The sequence below is a fragment of the Rhipicephalus microplus genome, chromosome X (assembly GCF_043290135.1).
Source record: "Rhipicephalus microplus isolate Deutch F79 chromosome X, USDA_Rmic, whole genome shotgun sequence".
NCBI lineage: Eukaryota > Metazoa > Arthropoda > Arachnida > Ixodida > Ixodidae > Rhipicephalus > Rhipicephalus microplus.
In genome coordinates this window covers 493,592,397-493,598,144 of record NC_134710.1, presented here as the reverse complement: position 1 = coordinate 493,598,144, position 5,748 = coordinate 493,592,397, and the positions used below count along the sequence as shown (strand labels likewise).

At 42.4% G+C, this 5,748-nt stretch overlaps 1 long non-coding RNA gene across 1 annotated transcript; it reads left to right on the top strand.

Annotated features, from left to right (window-relative positions):
• Positions 1–434: 434 nt before the first annotated feature.
• On the top strand, positions 435–5,221 carry LOC142776729 (uncharacterized). The gene is made up of 3 exons (XR_012887766.1): positions 435–569; positions 1,910–1,995; positions 2,361–5,221. It is a non-coding gene; the product is annotated as an uncharacterized LOC142776729 (long non-coding RNA).
• The last annotated feature ends 527 nt before the right edge of the window (positions 5,222–5,748 follow it).

Below are 5,748 nucleotides of genomic sequence, written 5' to 3'. Positions count from 1 at the left end.
CTAATTCCACTGAGGACGAAATAATTATTAATTCTGACCATTCCATGGTGCACTTTGTTTTCCGCAAGTTATGCTTCACTATTGTTCGCCGACTGCAGTCGCATTCCGTAATAATACTCAAAGAACGCGAGGCTGTTAAATAACCTTCGCCGCTGTGTGGCTGGGTGGGAAGAGAGTTGCGATTTACAAGGAGTCATTCTTGAAGCGCAATTCGGTTGCCTTCCGTGTCGAAGCCGCCGCTCGCCGTATGCGCCATAGCCTTTGCCTTTCAGTGCCCTTTTGGCGGGTTTCCCGCTCACCTCGACCAGGGTTGCCCCGGCAGCGGCTGTGTAGACAGGGGAAGAGTTGCGTCGACAGCTGTGGCGCCGCCGCCAGTGCTTCCTCCTTCTCTCTCTGTCTCATCCATCTTTCGAATGCGTTGCGCTGGTCTGGGGTCTTGGTCGCTGGCTGAGTTCCAGCGAACAGGTGCATCTTCAATGGTCGTCACGCGTGACTCCGTGTTCGAAGTGACGCCCGGATTAAGAAATATTCATGGAGCGGCGGACACGGACAACGTGGGCCTGTTAATGGTGAGTGTGCTGTTTTCGTAGGTAGTAATCACACAGCGCTAGCTGGGCGCCTGCAGCAGCTTTGCCGAAGCCATTTACAACAGAATGCGTTCCCGGGCCTGTTGCCGATGCCCGATTAAACGTGTCACTTAACGAGTTCACATTGCTATGCGTGTTGTTATGTGAATTCCTGCATCACTTATACAATGAGTGATGTGGTCACTTATCAAGGGCGCGACTACTTGCTGATCGCTCATTGTCTCTGCACTGCTGAAAGTGCTTGATATCGTTTGAAGATACGCTTCAGGCTACATCGTAATATTATTTCTATTTATACTTAAATGTGCAACGTGCTTCTGCAGGCGTAAGCGTAAGAAAAGAAAGAAAAAGGAAATTTTATGTACAAAGGCGCACTGCACGAAATGGCTTTTTTTGCTTGAATACGGTATAGTTTGAGGTGCTGATATACCGCGATGCTCACAGTACGTGCGCGTCGGTCTTTTAAAATATTGAGGACACGTGTCACCAGCAACAGGTAACGATCTAGTAGACTTCCAAAGGCACGTTGTTGCGGCCATCACCATGCATTGTATCCATTGTTTTTGTTTGCTGTTTTCGTGCTTCGCTTACATCTGTGATAACGTTCGGCGTTATAGCAGAATCGAGAGAGTACACGTAACTGTGGAGGTGTGGGAGCTATGTGCGGTAGCTGTAGCATAAGCCATGGCTGATGCAACGTAGACGGCGTCCACGCGCGATGGTGTCGTTCGAGCGCTCGTACTTGCTTGATTGTATTTAACTGAGTATTTAGGTACGGGTTACGGTTGTAAAACCCGTGGTCAATAACCACTAATAGCCTGCCCCTGATTGCCATCAGAGGATGGGCTTGGTTGGCGAAATATACCGGGCACTTTTTCTGAAAGCAAGCTTTGAAGACATTTATTATATTAGTAAAAAAATGCTTTTATACGTGCTAGGCAGTGCCTATTGCAGGACCGTAACTCTTTGAAAAGTGGAGGCGCTATCACATCTTTTATTAAATTACAATGAATTAAGATGATTGAATTATGAATTATGAATGACGAATTCTTGTGCTAGATTAGGTGCACAAAATACACGTTCGCAGCTCTACGTCTAGAAAGCAGGCAAATAGAAAGCACTGATTCAAATTTGGATTAGATGCCATGAACGGAGCTTCTTGTGAGGGTAGAAAGAACGAGGAAATCGTTCATTTTTGAGGCCCTTATGGAGATAGTAAGAATTGTAGTGATTGCTGAATTGTACTGATTGCTTAATTGTCTTGATGCCTCGAATTGTTAGAGGCGTGATTAAAGTTCGTAAATATTTTAATTTTTTTGCAGACCTTTTCGCTGGCGCCACGCCCAAGATCATTTGTTCTCATGTAAAATATAAAACAGACATGCCTTCACTGTTTGTACATAAAGAGGTAAGTTTCTTGCATGTTTTGATTAATGATACAAGTTCTAAACCTTGTACTTTAAAAATTGTTTTTCACACGGTGTCATTACCCTACAAAGAATTTGATTCTTGGGTGAGTTGAAGCTTTCGTCAGTGCAATTTTGAGCTGTAGTCTTACACTTCACCTCGATTCGGGAATTTGCTGTAGGCTAGAAAACTGTCTTACCTGTATCATACAAAATTATTGGAATATATGAGTTGTATGCTTCGAGTTCAGTGTAATGTCTATTACGCACTATTTCAAAGGATACACACTACATATTCTTCATATATAGTGCTGCCAGAACAGCCCTAACATCATTTTATGAGAAGTCATATTTGCTCTTATCACAGGACGAGAGGGTACCGCTGATACCCTGCGTAGTCTACCCCAGCTCCAGCCTAGAGCAAGCCTAGTTCCTGAACACCTCCACGTGAATCACCGAAAAATCTTCCGTGTCAATAATGACGAAGAAGGTGGGACAAAACTGACGAGTTATTTTTTTATTTTCAACATTGTCTACTGCCGCAAGGCCTTTAACAACCACCGTGATAGAGTGGCTTTTTTTTTGGCGTGAGTTTGGAGTTTATCAACGAATCTTTTCAGGCAGTACGACGCTGAAACTTTTAGCGTCACAATGCCTGAACAACTGTCTCTAGTGTAGTCATGGTAGATGAATAAATATTGTTATTTATGGAAGTTATTTTGCTGAATTACATCTGGGCCATTTCATGTCAAACGTCTTAGTCATCTGAAACCATCTGAAATATATTTGAAAAAAAAATATGTGCTGACTTACTGCATTGAAAACAGTGAACTGCTAGAATAATTCAGCGAGAAAAAAACTTTTGTTCATGTGGCTGCCTTCCGAACTTCCTGGCATAATGCTGTATGTGAACAATTTCATTTTATATGTACCGCTCATTTTCTAGACCCAATTCGGCTTACATGTTAAGCAAATGTGCTTGTGTAAGGTATTTGAAGCTCAATAATATTAGTGCAATGTTTTTGCCATATTTGCTTCCAAGAATCAAGCCAAATGTGTTATGCTTGGACTTTTTATTGCAATATTGCACTTTGTATGAATATCTGAGCAGTGAATACTTACTACACACAAAGTATATTTTGAGGAAAAAATATTTTAGACCTCTCAAGCTGCTAAAGTGTACAAGAAAATATCACGAATTTCGCAAAATTGTGATTTTTGTCCTTATTGAGATGCAATTTGCACTATGTGGTGATACAATGAAAACTCATCGTTATACATAAATTAGAAGAAAATAAAGTTCTTTTGATATCGAAAATGTTATCACAAAAAGGCCAGGAAAGAGCGATGAGTGTCAACTGAATTTTATTGAAGGTGCTACGACCGCTTTTATACCGAGCACAAGGACAGGGCCCATGTGCAACGACACATGTGTGACCATTACAAAATAATTATAACTGAAAAAAGAATACTCTCATTCGGAAAAGATAAGTGAAGGTGTACTGATGCATTGATCCTTGGCCTTCCTGATAAAAAGTTCTAAAATCTTTTTCATTTTTTGTTCTTGCTTTTTTTGTAAAACCGTGTTTTATGAAACATAGGACTGCACTTCCATTCTTTACAGTGTGCAGCCATGAGACTACCATAGCCCTTCTTAACATTTAAAGCATGCTGTCTCACTCGATCATTGAAGCATTGCCCAGTTTGTCCTATGTTTACTTTTCCTTATGTGAATGGTATCTCATACACAGCATTAGATTGACATTCTGTAAACCTATTCATGTGATGAATTGTGCAGGATCGACTATTCCTGTTGCTGTAAGTACACACACACTTTTGAAAGCTTGCAATGGGCGGAAAGCAACAATATCACTCCTGTGGCTCTTTTCCTAAAACTTTGAGACACTTTTCCCAAAATTGTGAGCCACTTACGCGCCTCAAAATTCCAAACCCAGTCTGGCGTCAGCGTCAGTGGGTTTTTAGAGCTTTTAAGTTTTTACCTTCTGTCGACGTACATCCTATAGAATGGAAAACCTCACCTTCGAAATCCGGTATCTGTATTGGTTCTTGCATTGATCCCATCGTCAGTGACCTGTTTTTAAGCAAATTAGACAGATCCATTTCGGAAGTTTTCACTAACACTAATGTGGCATACGTTTTCAGATACGTAGATGATTTTTTTAAATTTTTATGGACACCGATGTTGAACCGTATAAGAATGGCGCTCTTGTAGTTATAGACCTGATGCGAAATGGTTTCAAACATTTAGAGCTTACTCATGAACTTTCTGAGAATTGTAAAATCAGGTTCATTGACTATAAGCTATTCCTGAATAATGGACGCACTTGCTGGATGTATCAACCGCGTGGAAATAAGCCTGTGTTGCCATTTCAATCCGCGCATTCTAAACTAGTTAAGCGAGGTATCGCAAAATCTTGCTTCGTGAACGCCTTGCGAAAATCCTGTGTGCGCAAGATTACAGAAAGTTTTGTTGAGCAATCTTCAAGGCTGATGTCGGCCGGTTACCCCTACCACGTGCAAGTTTACATTGCCGAAAGCTTGCTGCGTGAACTTCGAGCCAAAGGGAACGGTAACATTGTCCAACCTGTCACAGCTAGACAGGCTTTTGCCGTGGTTCCGTATATGCACAAGATAGCTCACAATCTTAAGAAAGTGGCACAGCGAGTTAATGGGAAGGTGGTCTTTACGGCCCCTCAAAAATTGAGTCGCCTGTGCAAGCTGTCCGTTTCTCCGTCCAGACCCACCCTCGGTTGCACCACAAAACATGTAAATAAATCTAGAGATTGCATATTTAATGTGGTGTATCAGCTTCTGTTATCGTGTGGAAAGTATTACGACGGTCAAACAGGTCGTTGTATAAGTGAGAGGCTGAGGGAACATATGTACAATGGGGATCATTATAAACAAGGATGGATGTCCGTTCACTGTAGCACGTGTGTCTGCCGGTCAACATTTTCAAAGTCTACTATTGTTACAAGATGCAGGGATCGTACCACACGCGAGATCATAGAGGCAGAAAAGATTTGCTCATTCAAAGATGCTTGCATTAGCACCCCTTCTATCGCGCTCACCGATAAGGAAACGTTGTTCCTTTGCTTGTCGGTGTGATTTACTTATGCATTATCATTGTGTTTCGCGCATGACTGTTGCGACTGGTGCCTGTACAAAAGCAAAGACCTTCGCAAGAAATAAATTGTTGGCAGTTCAGCGCTCTGTCTCGTCTCTTTTCCTGTCCCCTCCTGTACCGTAGTTTGCGCTGGTAAGCATTCTTTATCGTGTTATACCAACATGCCCAATCCTACTGTCTCTTGGCTTTCTTGGAGTTTAAACTTTTCTGTCATCATTGTTTTTATATATTTTATTGCCTCATCCCCTTCTAGTCTAACCCCTTGAACTGTAGTTATAAACCTCTGTTTCACGCGCCATGGCGACGAACAGCGCAACCACGTGGTGCAAAGAATCCGGTTCGTCCGCCACCGCTGGGGGAAACGCGCGTTCACGACACTGGGAAAACCTTTCTAGCCACTACCCCGCAACGCCTACAATACGACTTCAATTTCCGACAGTTGTTTTGAACTCTTTTAGGTGAGGAGGAAATGTTGTAGGCCCGTGTGCTCAAAATTGGGTGTATAGTAAAGAACACCAGGTGGTCGAAATTTCCGGGGCCCTCCACTACGGCATCTCTCATAATCATTAGGGGTTTTTGGGACGTTAAACCGCACATATCAATCAAT